Below are 17,650 nucleotides of genomic sequence, written 5' to 3'. Positions count from 1 at the left end.
TGTTGTCCTTTATTTTCATTTAAGTTGCAGATAGATATTAGTTGTGTATGCCAAAGTGGATACGAGATAGTGGAGGAAGGCTTGTTAAGTGTGATACACCTCAGAGAAAAGAATTCGAAGTGATCTTGAATATCATGGAAGCTACACCTGAAGATCAGCATAGTCACCAAGGTCGTCAAGATAATCTCAATGAATTCAGATCAATGAGGGACCGCATGCATCCACCTCGTATGAGTGCACCATCATGTATAGTGCCCCATACAGAGCAGCTAGTGATCAGACCGTATCTTGTTCCACTTCTACCAACTTTCCATGGGATGGAAAGTGAGAATCCGTATGCACATATCAAGGAATTTGAAGATGTTTGTAATACATTCCAAGAGGGAGGAGCTTCAATTGATTTGATGAGGCTGAAGTTATTTCCTTTTACTTTAAAGGATAAGGCCAAAATTTGGCTTAATTCTTTAAGGCCAAGGAGTATCCGTTCTTGGACTGATCTACAAGCTGAATTCCTTAAGAAATTTTTTCCCACTCATAGAACAAATGGCTTGAAAAGGTAAATTTCAAACTTCTCAGCTAAAGAGAATGAAAAATTCTATGAGTGTTGGGAAAGATACATGGAAGCTATAAATGCTTGCCCTCACCATGGCTTTGATACTTGGCTATTGGTGAGCTATTTCTATGATGGTATGTCCTCCTCAATGAAACAACTCCTCGAGACAATGTGTGGAGGAGATTTCATGAGCAAAAATCCGGAGGAAGCTATGGATTTCTTGAGCTATGTAGCTGATGTTTCAAGAGGATGGGATGAACCAACCAAAGGAGAAGTGGGTAAGATGAAGTCTCAACTAAATGCTTTCAATACAAAGGCTGGGATGTATACCTTGAAAGAAGATGATGATATGAAAGCAAAGTTGGCAGCTATGACAAGAAGATTGGAGGAGTTGGAGCTGAAAAGAATTCATGAAGTGCAAGCTGTTGCTGAAGCACCAGTGCAAGTGAAGCTGTGTCCTAATTGTCAATCATATGAACATTTGGTAGAGGAATGCCCTGCCATTTCAGCTGAAAGGGAGATGTTTAGAGATCAAGCAAATGTTGTTGGACAATTCAGGCCCAATAACAATGCGCCTTATGGAAATACCTACAACTCAAGTTGGAGGAATCATCCAAATTTCTCATGGAAGGCCAGAGCAACTCAGTACCAACAGCCGGATCCACCATCTCAACAAACTTCAAGTCTTGAACAAGCAATGGCTAATCTCAGCAAGGTAGTGGGAGATTTTGTTGGAAAGCAAGAAGCCACCAATGCTCAAATCTATCAAAGAATTGATAGAGTAGAGAGTATGTTGAATAAAAGGATGGATGGAATGCAAAATGATATGAACCAAAAGTTTGATAACATCCAATATTCAATTTCAAGGCTTACAAATTTGAATACACTGCAAGAAAAGGGAAGATTTCCTTCTCAACCTCACCAAAATCCCAAAGGTGTCCATGAAGTGGAAAGCCAAGAGGGAGAATCATCACAGATGAAAGATGTGAAAGCCTTGATCACTCTAAGGAGTGGTAAAAAAATTGAGCAGCCAACACCCAAGCCACATGTTGAGAAAGAAGAAGAGATAAAGAAAGGGAAGGAAATGGAAGATAAAGAGAGTGAGATCAGTGAAGAAAAGAAGGACTCTGATTCAACAATGAATGTAATTCCAGAGAAGGAACTTCTGAAGGAAGAAATGCTGAAGAAATCAACTTCTCCACCTTTTCCTCAAGCATTACATGGGAAAAAGGGGGTTAGAAATGCAGCTGAAATCCTTGAAGTATTGAGACAAGTGAAAGTCAATATCCCATTGCTGGATATGATTAAACAAGTTCCAACGTATGCAAAATTCCTAAAGGACTTATGTACTATCAAAAGAGGGTTGACTGTAAATAAGAAAGCCTTCTTGACTGAGCAAGTAAGTGCAATCTTACAATGTAAGTCTCCTTTGAAGTACAAAGACCCGGGAAGTCCTACCATTTCGGTCATGATTGGAGGAAAGGTAGTGGAGAAAGCCTTGCTAGATTTGGGAGCAAGTGTGAATTTGCTTCCATATTCTGTCTACAAGCAATTGGGACTTGGAGAGTTGAAGCCAACAACAATCACTCTATCCCTGGCAGATAGATCAGTGAAAATTCCAAGAGGGGTAATTGAGGATGTATTGGTTCAAGTGGATAATTTCTACTATCCAGTAGATTTTATTGTTCTTGATACATATCCTACTGTAAAGGAAGCTAATTTAGTTCCTATCATCCTTGGAAGGCCATTTCTTGCTACCTCAAATGCAATCATCAACTGTAGGAATGGGCTGATGCAACTCACTTTTGGCAACATGACACTGGATCTAAATATTTTCTATATGTCTAAAAAGCAAATCACTCCGGAAGAAGAAGAAGGTCCAGAAGAGCTGTGCATTATTGATACTTTGGTGGAGGAGCACTGTAATCAAAATATGCAAGACAAGTTGAATGAAAGTCTTGTGAATTTTGAGGAAGGTTTGTCTGAATCTCCTACTATGCTTGCTACTCTACAAAGTTGGAGAAAGATAGAAGAGATTCTACCTTTGTTCAATGAAGAAGAGGAGGCAGCTGCTGAACCAGAAATTCCAAAACTCAATCTGAAGCCTTTACCTGTGGAGCTGAAATATACATATCTTGAAGAAAATATTCAATGTCCTGTTGTGATATCTTCATCTTTGACCAGTCATCAAGAGAATTGTTTAATAGAAGTTCTCAAGAGGTGTAAGAAGGTAATAGGATGGCAAATATCTGACTTGAAAGGCATTAGTCCTTTAGTTTGTACTCATCATATATATATGGAGGAGGAGGCAAAGCCAATTCGTCAACTTCAAAGAAGATTGAATCCTCATCTACAAGAGGTGGTGCGAGCTGAGGTGCTGAAGTTACTTCAAGCAGGAATCATTTACCCTATATCTGATAGCCCTTGGGTGAGTCCTACTCAAGTGGTACCAAAGAAGTCAGGGATCACAGTGGTTCAGAATGAAAAATGAGAAGAAGTTACTACACGCCTCACTTCAGGTTGGAGGGTGTGTATTGATTATAGAAAGTTGAATGCTGCAACCAGGAAGGATCATTTTCCATTGCCATTTATTGACCAAGTGCTGGAGAGAGTCTCTGGACATCCATTCTATTGTTTCTTGGACGGGTATTCAGGGTATTTTCAGATTGAAATTGATTTGGCAGATCAAGAAAAGACCACTTTTACATGTCCATTTGGGACATATGCTTATAGGAGAATGCCTTTTGGTTTATGCAATGCACCTGCTACATTTCAAATATGTATGTTGAGTATTTTCAGTGATATGGTGGAGCGAATTATGGAGGTTTTCATGGATGACATCATCGTATATGGAGATACATTTGAGGAATGCTTAGTTAATTTGGAAGCAGTTCTTCACAGATGCATTGAAAAAGATCTGGTGCTCAACTGGGAGAAATGCCATTTTATGGTACGTCAAGGAATTGTCCTTGGTCATATCATCTCTGAAAGAGGCATTGAAGTTGATAAAGCAAAGGTGGAGCTTATTGTCAAATTACCATCCCCAACAACTGTAAAAGGAGTAAGGCAGTTCCTTGGCCATGCAGGGTTCTATAGGAGGTTTATAAAAGGGTTTTCAAGTCTTTCAAAACCTCTTTGTGAGCTGTTAGCTAAGGATGCTAAGTTTATATGGGATGAAAGGTGTCAGAATAGCTTTGATCAACTGAAGAAATTTTTAACAACAACTCCAATAGTGAGAGCCCCTAACTGGCAATTACCTTTTGAACTGATGTGTGATGCCAGTGACTTTGCTATAGGAGCTGTGCTTGGCCAAAGGGAAGATGGGAAGCCCTATGTGATTTACTATGCAAGTAAAACACTGAATGAAGCTCAAAGGAACTACACAACTACAGAGAAAGAATTGTTAGCTGTAGTATTTGCTTTGGACAAATTTCGTGCTTATTTAGTGGGGTCTTTCATCATTGTCTTCACTGACCATTCAGCCTTGAAGTATTTATTGACAAAGCAAGATGCAAAAGCAAGGTTGATTAGATGGATTCTTTTGTTACAATAATTCGATCTTCAAATCAAAGATAAGAAAGGAGTGGAGAATGTGGTAGCTGACCACCTTTCGAGGTTAGTTATAGCACATAATTCCCATCCCTTGCCTATTAATGATGATTTTCCTGAAGAATCACTCATGTTCCTAGTGAAAACTCCTTGGTATGCCCATATTGCTAATTATTTAGTAACTGGTGAAATTCCGAGTGAGTGGAATGCATAGGACCGGAAGCACTTCTTTGCCAAAACTCATGCTTATTATTGGGAAGAGCCCTTTCTTTTTAAGTATTGTGCAGATCAGATCATAAGGAAGTGTGTCCCTGAAGATGAGCAGCAAGGGATTCTATCTCATTGTCATGAGAATGCATGTGGAGGCCACTTTGCCTCTCAGAAAACAGCTATGAAGGTGTTGCAATTAGGGTTTACTTGGCCATCTCTTTTCAAAGATGCCCACATCATGTGTAGGAGTTGTGATAGATGCCAAAGGCTTGGAAAACTAACAAAAAGAAATCAAATGCCTATGAACCCCATTCTAATAGTTGAGCTATTTGATGTATGGGGCATTGACTTCATGGGGCCGTTCCCAATGTCTTTTGGTAATTCTTACATCTTGGTGGGGGTGGATTATGTTTCTAAATGGGTTGAGGCAATCCCCTGTAAACAAAATGATCACAAGGTGGTTCTCAAGTTTCTTAAAGAGAACATTTTCTCAAGATTTGGGGTGCCCAAAGCCATAATCAGTGATGGAGGTGCTCATTTTTGCAACAAACCTTTTGAAGCTCTGTTATCCAAGTATGGAGTGAAGCATAAGGTGGCTACACCTTATCATCCTCAAACTTCCGGGCAAGTTGAGCTAGCTAACAGGGAAATAAAGAACATATTGATGAAAGTGGTGAATTCCAGCAGAAAGGATTGGTCTATTAGGCTTCATGATTCATTATGGGCATATAGAACAGCTTATAAGACTATTCTTGGCATGTCTCCTTATCGTCTTGTCTATGGCAAAGCATGTCATCTCCCTGTGGAAGTTGAATACAAAGCTTGGTGGGCGATAAAGAAGCTGAACATGGATTTGATCAGAGCCGGAGAAAAGAGATATCTAGACCTTAATGAGATGGAGGAATTAAGAAATAATGCTTATATCAATTCCAAAGTTGCAAAACAGAGGATGAAGAAGTAGCATGATCAACTCATCTCCAACAAGGAATTTCAGGAAGGGCAAAGAGTTTTACTGTATGACACAAGACTCCTGATGCGACTCATGGTAGCTTAGCTTTAAAGGCGTATCAACAAAATTTATACCTTGAATACTATTACTAAAGTAGCCAAGCTACTATAGCATAGTGGTTCTAGGATCGTTCACTGGGAAGGGTTTTCACAAACACAAGTGATATTCAAATTAGGAAAATAGGTGATTTTCTTATGGATGTTAGCTTTAAAAGAAAATGTAAATGTTTTAGAAAGATTTAAACTAATCTAAACTAACATTAAAGACTAAAATGAAAGGGTGTAAAAACAAGTTTCTCAAAGATAGGATAGCTATGCTCTGGCTCTTATGCAAATTGGAAATCTCAGGATAGGCTCCTCGCATTGGGGTTGCAACTATGGTGATGCTTGCTTCCCGAACCGGTATGGATTTAGCAAATCAAGTTTTAATCCTTTAAAATGACAAAACAGATGGTAGTGAATTTCATCAACGGTTATTCACCTTAGACTTCCTTTGAATGGCTCGTAAGAGATAACTAATGGTCTAAAGCCAAAAGCTTACCAAATATTGGCAACTCAAAGTCATTCCAAGTGATAAACTCACCTTTCAATGGCCATTGAAATTGGTTCTAACGGATTAATACAAAACTTGGAATTGAAAACCTCACCTTCCAATAGCTCGTAGGAGATAACTAATGGATAGAAATCCAAAAGCTTATCAAGTATTGGCCGTTGGAAGTTGTCCAAAGGAAATAAAAACCAAACTTTGCATTAATGAACCTTTAATGAAAAACGGCTACCTTACCTTCCGGGTGCGAGAGATTTCCATGGGATTGCATCCAAGTCATCACATAACATCCATACTTTGAGAAACTAAAAGTTTTAGCTACTCATCCTCTGAGGAAAAGCCCTTAGAGGCTGTTTGGCTAATAAGAAAATAGAAACGGGAAAGAACAGGAGAAGAGAGAAAAACAGAGCAAGGCTCCGTCTGTATATATGCGTCTATTTTTTCAAGAGGTGATTTCCACCCCTTATATAGTCTTTACAAAAGCAAAAGCTTGTGATTGGTTAGTTACAAGGATAAGAAAGGAAATTACATCACAAAATACAAAGGAAAATATCTAAAGTGGAGTCGGCAAAGGCAGAGCAAAATTCGCAACACGCATGGGTTATGCGAATGTTATGCGAATGTTATGCGAATTTCGCATAACACCTTGTGGAATGCGAAATTTTCGCATAACCTGGAGCAGTTGGCTTCCGAAGGCCATATCTTCCTCATTTCAGCTCCAAATCGTGCATGGTTTGAAGTGTTGGATTCTTGACTTCTAGAGCTTTGAAATGGTATATAGTATGCAAAAAATGGACTTCGGGAAGTGCTCCAAAAGTGCGAAAGAAGACTGCAGCTGCTGTCCTCTTTGCTTCTCTTCACTTTGCTTGCTTTTCCTCTTTGCTTCAACTTGTCCAAGTAGCTCCTCCATCATTTGGCATGCTTGAATCGATTCATAAGCTGATAAAAACATGTAAACTTGCCACAAAATGGTTAAAACCAATTACTAAGGACCTTAATGAATTAATTGGTTTAAATGAATATGATTACTACTCAAAGGTGCTTAAAACCATTATAATTAGGTCTACAAAATAGCACTTTTTGGTAGTAATCAACTCCATATCTTTCCTGGGAAGCTCAAGTCAAGGTGGATAGGCCCGTTCGTTGTTCACCGAGTATATTCCAATGGAGTAGTGGAATTATTGAATTCAAATGGCAAGGATAGCTTTAGAGTCAATGGATATCGTCTCAAGCCATTCATGGAGCCATTTAAACCAGAAAAGAAGGCAATCAACCTCCTTGAGCCTCAAAAAGCCTAAGCAAAGAAGGGTTTGCTGGACGTGGTTTTACCCCAGTCCAAAATTTTTATAAATTTTGTAAATTTTCAAGTTTATCCCTACTTTTGATCTTAGTTTTTGATCTTAAATCATGTTTTTATGTGTGTTTTAATCTTTTTGAATGATCCCAGGTGGAAGAAATTGCAAGGAAATTGAAAGAAAAAAAATCGGATCGAAATCGGAGCAAAAACAGAGTGAAAACAGAGGAAAAACAGAGCTCTGCGAGATTTCGCAGGCTGAAGGAAACTTCTGCGACACGAGTATTTTGTTGCCAAACCATTTCGCAACACTTTGGAGTTCTCTACGAGAATTTTCGCAGCTGCGAAGGCGAGTTTGGCACACGAGTGCCACTTCGCAGCACAGGAGCCCTCATTTCGCAGCTGCGAAACGCATTGCGAAGTGGTAAAGCCTGATTTCGCACCAAAAGTCCCATTCCGCAGGGTGTTTCGCAATTGCGAAAGCGATTTTGGCACACGTGTGCCACTTCGCAACACAGTGACATTCATTTCGCAGCTGCGAAATGCATTGCGAAGTTGCTGCGAAAACGGCATTTTGCTGCGAAATTGGCGTTTTGCTGCGAAACTCAAACTGACCCTTAGTCTTCCGTTTTTCCTATTTATACCGGTCATTTAAGCTGCGAAAAGGGTTTCAAAATCAGAGCGTGCCATTCTCGCAGACCGTCCATCTCCTTCCTCAAGCCTCACCGCGCAAGCCTCCGGTCATCTTCTCCGATCAGCAACGTCGGCCAAACTTCGGTAATCCGAAATGGCGCGAACCAGAGGGGCCAAGTCTTCCTCCCCTTCAAACCGCAAGAAAAGCCTGCGAAAGGAACCAGTTCCAGATCCTATTCCTGACCCTCCGCAGCCGAAAGCAATTCCTCCTTCGGTGAAGCCCGCGCCGCCAAAACCTCTGGCAAAACGATACCTAACCAGGTCAGGAGGTCGGCCATCGCAAAAGAGACCCAGGGTGGAGAGCTCAGAACCCATTGACCTGACTGAGCAATCTCCAGAGCCGTCGCCGGCTCCAACTCCAGTTCCCTCGCCAATTCAGCATCTGGTGCCATCTCCGACACCACAAGAAAAATCTCAGGAGCCTCAAGCGCCACTTCCAGAGCCCCAAATTCCATCTGAAATAGCTCCGGAAGAAGTTATCAGGCGGCCAATGCTAACTCAGCCCCCAATTGAGGGAAATTTGGATTGTAGAGCTCGGCCATTCCACTTAGAGCTATGCTTTGACATAGCCACATTCCAATTGCAGCCGAACCTTGCACAGACATTCACTCTGCTGAGGAGTACCACATGGAGCACCTACTGACTCCGAGAGACTTTTTCTACCCAAGGGTAGCCTTGGATTTCTATCAATCCATGACAACCAACCAGGTCAGGGATCCAACTTTAATTCATTTCACTATTGATGGGAGGCATGGCATATTGGGAGCACGTCATATTGCTGAAGCCCTGCAAATTCCCTATGAGCCAACCCAATTCGATGATTTTAGAGCTTAGACCAATCCTACTGAGCTGGAGATGGTGCGCACCCTATCCAGAGGAACTGTAAATCGATCACATTTGTTGAGGGGGGAGCTTCCTCCAGTCATGTTTCTGATTGATGCATTTTTGCGTCATAATCTCTACCCATTGCAGCATTGGACTCAAAGAAGGGGAGTCCTCTTAGAAGCCCTTTACAAGATGTCAGAAGGATTTTTCTTTGGGCCTCATCATCTGATTTTGGCAGCCCTTCTCTATTTCGAAGAGAAGGTGCACAAAAAGAAGCTTCAGAGAGCTGATTGCATTCCCCTCCTCTTTCCAAGGCTGCTATGCCAAATTCTAGAGCACTTGGGATATCCTTCTGAGCCTCAGCTGGAGAGAAAGTGCATTTGCCGTGAGCCATTCACTCTTGATAAATGGAACAACATGACGGCCTATAAAGTTGATAAGCAAGAGCCACCTCAGCCAGCTGCAAGGAGAGCATCCCCACGACACATACCTGAGGGTATAACAGTTGCTGCTCCTGCCATTCCTAGAGCTCCACCAGCTGCTCCAGCTTCATCTCAGCCATCCACATCAGCTGAACCGAGGATGACCATTCCTATATCTGAATATCGAGAGTTGTGTCGTGCATTGGAGACCCTCACAGCATCTCAGAGCAGTCTTGCTCAAGAGATGGCAACCATTAGAGCATGCCAAGAGCAGATGTTGGCCACTCAGGCTCAACAAGCTGCCATCTTAAGGCAGCTCCAGCTTCATTTCGATCTGCCACCAGCTGTAGAGCCCTCCACTTCTACTCCAGCAGTGCCACACTCTCATCCCTCAGAGTCTCATCCTCCAGAGCCCCAAGCCCCAGCTGAAGCACCTACTGAAGAGGCAGACCCATCTGCCTAGCCCCAGCACCACCCACTCATCAGACTATTATATATCTACTATTTTTATTTTGTTTTTTTTTTAGTTGAAAAGAAATCCCATTATTTTGGTACTATAATTGGGATTGCTTGTATTGCTTTTCTTTTGCATTGTACTTAAATGAATTTAAAGTAATACAAGTTTAATATTTCTTCTTAACAGTTAGCATTAACTTTTTCTTATTACCTTTTCTCACATATTCTATTCTTTTTGAAACATGTGGTTTCTCCAATCAATATTCGAATTTGATATCATTCAGGAGGTACCACTTCCTCCCTTTAATTACAGTCACTCATATCACATTGAGGACAATGCTCAGTTCGGTTGGGGGGGAATGAGGAAGGAAGTATGCTAAATATTTTTGGTAATGCAATTATATTGGTTAATTAGTTGTAGTTTTTACTTTTTACTCTTTTTATTCTATTCTCCATGAATTTTGAGGAAAAATTTTCAAATTAAACCAAGAGAAATTGAACTGTTGTTTTTCACTTGACTTAGAGTATGGATTATGCTCACTAAAGTGGTTCAATTTTTGAAACTTCTATTGAAATTGAATTTAGTTCTTCCACTTTAAGCTATTCACACACTGTGCACATTAGATTCCGATTATAATATGAAAAACTATTTCCCTCTTGACTTAGGTTAATTTTGGGACTTGGTATATTTGACCTCATTTGATAAAATTGAAACACCCTGCAAAAGGCCAATGAGCCTTTGAAATAAAGAAAGTTGTTTGCTTGCCTTGAAACCCGAGCAAGGTCTGAGGGGTATATGGTGAAAATCTTTAAAGCCTGGTGCCCTAAGCCTTAATTGGTTGGGAGTCACCGACCTCAATGCTCGTTATAAGGGTGAATAGGTAGAGTTAGCATATGGTAGATGCTTGGGTAGTAGAAATTCATTCTTAAAAGTCCGGGGAAAAATCCGAGGAGTTAGTGGTTGAAAGATCCTTAAAGCTTGGTGCCCTAAACCTTAATTGGTTGGGAGTCATCGATGGACCCCCATTACATGGACAAGTCAGAAAGAGTACCCCATAAAGCTACCTTAAAAAAAAAAAAAAAAAAAAAAAAAAAAAAAAAGGAGAAGATGAAAGTGTGTTCTTTTCTTATTGATTTTGGTCAGTTTGCTAAGTATTGAAAAGAGATAGGTTGGGGGGAGAGATTAGTTTAGCATATTATTCTCAGAAGCTAAGAAACCAATACACATAGATTTTTTGTGGAAGATTAAAGTTTGGTTCTTTGAAAGTGGAAATGATTTTAAAACTTTAGTTTGCATAATGCATTCCCTTGTTTGACAGTGTTTAGCATAGTTTGTTATGACTCTTGTAGAAATTTGGATTTGTATTTCTTTTTTGTTTCATGAGAGAATAAAATCATCATGCCACTTGAGAATTGTTTTTGTTTAGCATGATGTTGTAAATTTTAGTATAAGTTGCTTTTTATTTTCATTTTTCTCTCCTATATTGCTAAGGGACTAGCAATATGTCGGTTGGGGGGAGTGATTACTACTCAAAAAGTGCTATTTGATAGCTTGTAATTAATCCTTTTAAACACTTTTGAGTAGTAGTTTAGGCCTTTTAACTCAATTAGCATGTTAAGGACCCTTGAAAGCAATTTTAATTACTTTGTGTAAGTTTTGGTGTTTTTGTTAGTATTTTGATCACCAAAGCAAGTCAAGACTGAGGAGAGTTATGAGGAATCTTGGGCAAAGCTTAGAAGTCATTTGCCAAGAGTAAATCCGGATTGCAAGGAGAAAAAGTAAAGAGAATCTGCCAAGAAGCATATTCTTGATGACAGTCGTAGCAGCCACTTTTGGAGCACTTTCTGAGGTCCAATTGATGCATGCTATATACCATTTCAAAGCTCAGGAAGTCAACAATCCAATGCTTCAAACGGTGCGCAATTCGGAGTTGAAATGAAGAAGTTGCAGCCATTGGAAGCCAATCACTCCAAGCTGAAGGAAGCATTTTGCAAAGTGCTGCGAAATCACCCTTTTGTTGCGAAGTGATTTCGCAGCCTTTTTGAACAGTGTTGTGGATTCCCTCCTGAAGTTGCCCGATATATGCCGCAAGCTGGGAGCTGAGAACCTCAAGGTGGAAGCCAACTTCGCAGCCCTGCGAAGTTAGCATGTGTTGCAAAATGATTTCGCAGCCCTTCTTGAATGCCTGCGAAATCTCGCAGACACCATTTTCTCTTGCGGAATGGTTCCTGAAGCATCCCGATATTTGCTACCGACATTGGGAGATATTTTACATCAGATTTTTGTTGTCTAAATCCCAAAATACTCCTTATAAGCCACCAATTACAAGATTCCTTAGCTTTTAAGTTAGTAAAAAGAGTAAATATCTATGTAATAATTAGTTTTATATTATGTTCATATATATACCTCTCGGGAGCCTGTTCTCAAGGAGGAGATCCTTTTGTAAAGTTTTTGGTAAGCAAGTAAAGTTCAGTTCTTTGTATTGCCTTACCTTCTCACTTTGTATTTTTATTTTATATACTAAGTTATGAACTCTCTGAGGAGTTTTCCCCAGAGAATGAGTAACTAAACCTCTAATTCCTTGGAGCTAAGGTTGCTGGGGAAGGTTCCAAGTGCAAGAATGCAAAGCTTTGTGGTTTTAGCTATTAATGAAGAGGAAGTGAAATCCTTTAGTGATTTCTATGTTTTTAGTTAACTTAAAACACTTTAGAGTCACCTGGGCCAACACTTGGTAAGGCAAGTGATTTCCAACCATGGAAATGCACTAGTTTACCCCTTGCGAGCCTTTGGGAGGTGACTTTAGGGTAGGATTTTCTAGAAGAGCCAACACTTGGTAAGCTTTTGGACTCCAAGGAGACATCCATTAGTTATCTCTTGCGAGCTTGCGAAGGGAAGTCCAAGGTTAAAGATCACCTTGAATGGTTACGGCTTAGTGAGAGGCTTAAACCATTGCAAGTTGCATCAGTGAGAGAATTAAAGTGAAATCTAATTGAAGGAGGTATCTGTACAGCACCGGTTAGAGAATTGACTATATGTTGAATCTCTAATGCGAGGAAAGAAACCATCTGACCGGAGCTATGTCTTTTGCATGAGGAACCACACCAGTGAACCTAACTCTCCAAGGAATGCTTTTCTTTCTAAGTTATTCTGAGTACTTGTTATGTTAGTTAGTTTAAATCTTTACCAATCAAAGTTTGTGTTTTATTTCTTAAGCTAACCTTGAAATGAAACAAGACCAATTCACTTGGAATTGGTATCATTGGTAGCTTGCTAATCCTTCCCAGTGAACGATCCTAGAGCCGCTATACTATAGTAGCTTTTTCTTTGCTACCCTAGTATATGGTGTTATAGGTTATAAATTTTGTTGATTACTCCCTCAATCAAGGAGCACCAGCTGGACACGAATCAGCTGAGACACCAATTGGGCACGAATCACTCAAATATCTTGATACTTAAATAATAGTTACATCTTGATCTTCCAAAATTCAAAATTATTTTTCCCATCGAACTTTGGAAACTGGGGTTGGATCATATTATTATTGGTTGCTTGCATCTTTAATCTCCACGCTCTGATACCAAATGTGAGCAATAAAAAATGATCTTTCTAGCACAAGAACAATTTCTCCACACAAAAAAAGGATAAAAAAACAATGAAGGAGGTGATAAATATTTATGTAAAATTTACCACATAACTTTCTATTATTATGGAATATATATAGGAGCAATTATAGAAACCTAATTCTAATAAATAAATAAAAACTCTTAATAAAGTTAGGATTCCAAATCCTAAAAAGAATCAAACTCAAATTAATAAGTATAACATACTAAGGAAACATAATATTAGTTTAATTAGGATTCATACATCATGTAAATCCAAAAACTCATTCTTCATAGCCAAAAGATTCACCATATTAAAGAGAAAAATTAGAAGGACCTAATAAACTATAAGACAGAGGGATGAAGAAACTAAGAGACATTGATGAATACATAAGAAGTCATCTGGATGTAAGCCAACTTCAGTTGATCAGGTTGAGATACTCAGACGTTAAAGGTCTAAAGACATAGGCGGCCTCAGTCTCTATCAACTCCATCTGCCCTTTCAAGAGGTGCATGTACACCACCCAGTCACCATCTCTGGTTGGACTTGGCATTGGCATCACGTACCCAACTCCTCCACCTCATGGACAAAGGTATGATCCCATAGAAGGCTTACCCCACCCGAAATCCACCTTTGACATTTGGAATCTCTGCCCTGATGACACAACAAACGCCGATCCTTCACTGCTGCCACTGCAGTATATCTTTGCCAAAGCAAGCTCTGAACGGTGAGCCTCTACCCAGTCTATGAGCCCCAAGAAAGGCTCATTTGTCTCTGCCCCTTCCAGGTTGTCATGAACTGCATCTGCCACCCAACTCAAGGGTTTCTCTTTCACTTCAGTTATCATTTTCTCACCAAAGGGGATTGACAGCACATTTCCAATGTAAGAGGCCATCATTGCTGATTTATCCTCATCTCCACTACTTAACCGCCTCTTTTCGTCCACCACGATGCCCATCTTGCATATCTTTTTATTATCATTTTCCATGACAACACTTTCAGCCACCATCTTCCACAAAAATGCACTGAAAGACTCTAGTTTAGTCTTCTTGTAGGAGCTTCCCTTTCTGGTACTAGCTAGTGTTTGGAGTAGACTGAGTTGTTCGTCGTGACATAGTATATGCGACTTATGGAAGGATGAGCACCACCAGGATGCGGAGCTCTAGGAGGAGGTAAGGCGGATATAGGGACGTACATGTCATCCAGAGAGGGATCATAGGAGCATGGACATCTGATGTTGAGGAGAGAGCGTTGGAAAGATGGAACCACAGATAATGACTTGCATTGGGTCATCTCAGTCCATGACCTAGGAACATATTAGTAGAATATGCGTTAGCTATCCCATGATTGAATGTACAGCCCACCATGTTGTAGTATGTGACTTATATTGAATGAAAGACATATATAGAGAAAAAGGGCGAACGATAGGTTGGGGACATGCGGGGGGCAACGCTCCCATGGTACGATTCAGGAGTATTTTTGGAATTTCAATACCTAAGATTAATATAAGTACCCTTTTATATAACCTTAATTTTGGGATATAGTGAAAGTCTTCCTCCATGTTCTCGTGGACGTAAACAATATGTCAAATCATGTTAAATCTGTGTGTTTTCTTTTGTTTTTCTCTAATTTCTTTATTAGGAATAGTTGTAAGAAAATCAACACACCATGACTCCACCACATTTGAGCCCAGTCACCTATCATTTTCCTTCATTTTTTTTTATCACATAGAGTAATAATGGCATGACAATATCATGATGTGTCAGAGAGAGAGAAGTGTTACCTGCACATAGAGGACACCATGCTGCTTCTTAGGGACAAGCTTGCTTTCAATTCTGTTGTCAGGGTTATACAACCTAAGGTCTTGTAGTTTTGCATCTGCGTAAGTCTCCATGAAATCTACCCCTCGGTTATTGCATAGACCCATAACTTCCCTTGCAAAAGCATTGTAGGGGACCAATGCTTGGACCATGGCTTTCTTCAGAACCCCAACCATGGACCCAAAGGTAAGTCATCACCTCCATTAACATTCTGATGGGGTTTTTTGTAATAGAAAAACACACTCACATCTATAGGAGGAAAAATCAAATCAAGATTAGATAGGGGCAGCCAATGCTCCTGCATTGGTAGCCCTGCTGCCGCAACCTCTTTCCTGGTCACAATTACAATGAAGTCTCCTCCACCACCCATGGTTTTCACCTAAGAGAGATAGAGAGAAACAAAAAAATGGGAATGGTTTGTGGAAGGGATGAGGAGGAGTGGTGGATTTATAGGCGACCAGGCTGCTACCAAAGAGATCTCTATGCGTAGATCCCACTTTGGCTTGTGATGGAAACACTTTGGTGACATGGGAGCGAAGTCTTTTGTCCTTGGCATTAGTCATTGCCCATTGCTAGACATGTTTCTTACTTTGATGTTGTCATAACTCACAAGCCTTGCTACGGATAAATCATTGTTAAATGGGATAAATTATATTGTACATATATCAATTTCTACAACAAAATAAATTTAAAATATTTATTATTACTTCTATCATTTCTTAAAAATTTTGCCAAACTTAATGCAGGTGCAATGGAGGTGATCATCCTTAATGAGAATCTAACATGAGTTAAGTAATTTGTAATGATTAAAATTTAATCATTGTCATGTGAACCATCCGTGTATGCATCAAGTTGTAGTTGCCAAAGGGATAACGGTGAGATGTTGTAAATCGATATAAAAAGGTAGGCCTGATAAGGCTACCGACTAGCTTACTATAAAAAATAAGAGAGGAAAATACCAGTTCCATATAAAAGTCAAAAGTTTTCACAATATTATATAATGAATCAAATTAATTCAGTTAAGTTAGCAAGGAATATGACATGTATAACAATTGATAGATCATTCCATAGTTAAAAACAAACACACTCTAGCTACCCGACATCCTTAATTCATCAACCTTATTATTTCATCAAATCAATTTAGGGCCTTTAGTATGACAAGATTCAATTTAAATCTATTTATATAAGTCAGGTTTTTGTTTAACACAACTTATATTTTGAAAGTCTTTAATGACTCTCCTTCTATAATGAGGATATTTTCTTTCTTGGAAGTGATGATTTTCATGTTTGGCTTAAGGGTTTGGTTGCCATACATTTAAATAAAAATTAGATGTTTCATAAGAAGACTAAATATATTGATGTTTGAATGCATTTTATCAAAGATGTGATTGCAAAGGGTGTTATTGTAGTGAATAGATAATCCATCAAATATGATATGAATATGCTCGTTTTTACATTTAATTAAGTTCAGGCATTACTTAAACTCAATTGGTGTTGGTAGTATTTCAAGGTCCCTTAGAGGTACCATGAAAGCGAAGTAACATAAAAGACTTCCGAGTTTATTCAAAGCTTATGAATATAAGCCAATGTGAACATTGTTGAAAAATGTTTCAAATTCTAATTTGTGTCAATTGGTAAGTCATTGATGTTTTCTTTGTAGGATATATTCATGTAAGGGAGTTTCCTATGTCATAAAGGAAATATCCTATAGTTATATATTCTTTTAGGAATAAATACTTTTGATAGTTATATAATTAGTTTTCTATATGAAATATTGCTATGAAATTAGGAATATATATAGAAAGAAATTTTGGCCAAGAGAAAGTCTCTTTTTTGGATATAATTGAGACTTTGGGATTAAAGGAACTCTAGAGTTGTAATATCTTTTAATAATAATGGAATTTCTTCTTTACTTTCACCTATGAAAATAAGTTTTAGGCTAATTCACGTAAATCATTATATACCTTAGATATTTTATGTTTTCATTATCTTATTTTTAAATCCCTATTATCATTCTTTGTCATGGTTTTTCATAAGAGAATAACTAGCTAGTTTACCACATTCCCACCATTGAGAAATAAGATAGTACTAACATAGGAATAATCGAATCACAACAACATATGGAATGGTGCCCAATCATTCAAACAGTTAAACCATGAAAAATGCTAATTCTTTCAACAAACCCAACAATTTATTGGGCGTCCATGTGTCAAAACATGTTTCCCACCAAGCCAGTCCTGTTTCAATGTAAATTTAATGTGGATAAATTGTTGATGGAGGAGAAATTTAAAAATATTTGAAAGGCCAAAACCCTCCAAATTAATTAAGATGTATTTAGAGAACATTATAGTGTTTGTTGTTTTAGTTAAGGACTTAATATATGCCAAGAATTTTCTTTTGTGAAGCTCCTAACTATTGGTTGCACATCATTTCAAAGATGTGACGAGCTAAAACAACGATTTTCCAAATTACTTGCAAAAATAAACAATCAAACATTTTCAAGAAAGACATAAATGTCTTTCTTATACAAGAGAGATGCATAGAAATATCTAGGCTATAAGTCATTGTCATCCATTAATACGAAAATCTCAATTACCAAACCTTGGTAAGTTCCATAAAATCAATTCCATTGTCGTGAAGAAAGAAAGAGTGACCTAATCCCATGCATGGACTA

General features: G+C 38.8%; 2 pseudogenes; one reads left to right on the top strand and one right to left on the bottom strand.

Moving 5' to 3' along the window:
* Window positions 1-1,351: 1,351 nt before the first annotated feature.
* LOC109123154 (uncharacterized) lies at window positions 1,352-5,144 on the top strand (annotated as a pseudogene).
* An 8,430-nt stretch (window positions 5,145-13,574) lies between these two features.
* LOC100854720 (coniferyl alcohol acyltransferase-like) lies at window positions 13,575-15,346 on the bottom strand (annotated as a pseudogene).
* Window positions 15,347-17,650: the final 2,304 nt, after the last annotated feature.

The sequence above is a fragment of the Vitis vinifera genome, chromosome 9, assembly GCF_030704535.1.
Source record: "Vitis vinifera cultivar Pinot Noir 40024 chromosome 9, ASM3070453v1".
NCBI lineage: Eukaryota > Viridiplantae > Streptophyta > Magnoliopsida > Vitales > Vitaceae > Vitis > Vitis vinifera.
Note: the sequence above shows the minus strand (reverse complement) of the source record. Positions and strands in the feature narration are given on the sequence as shown.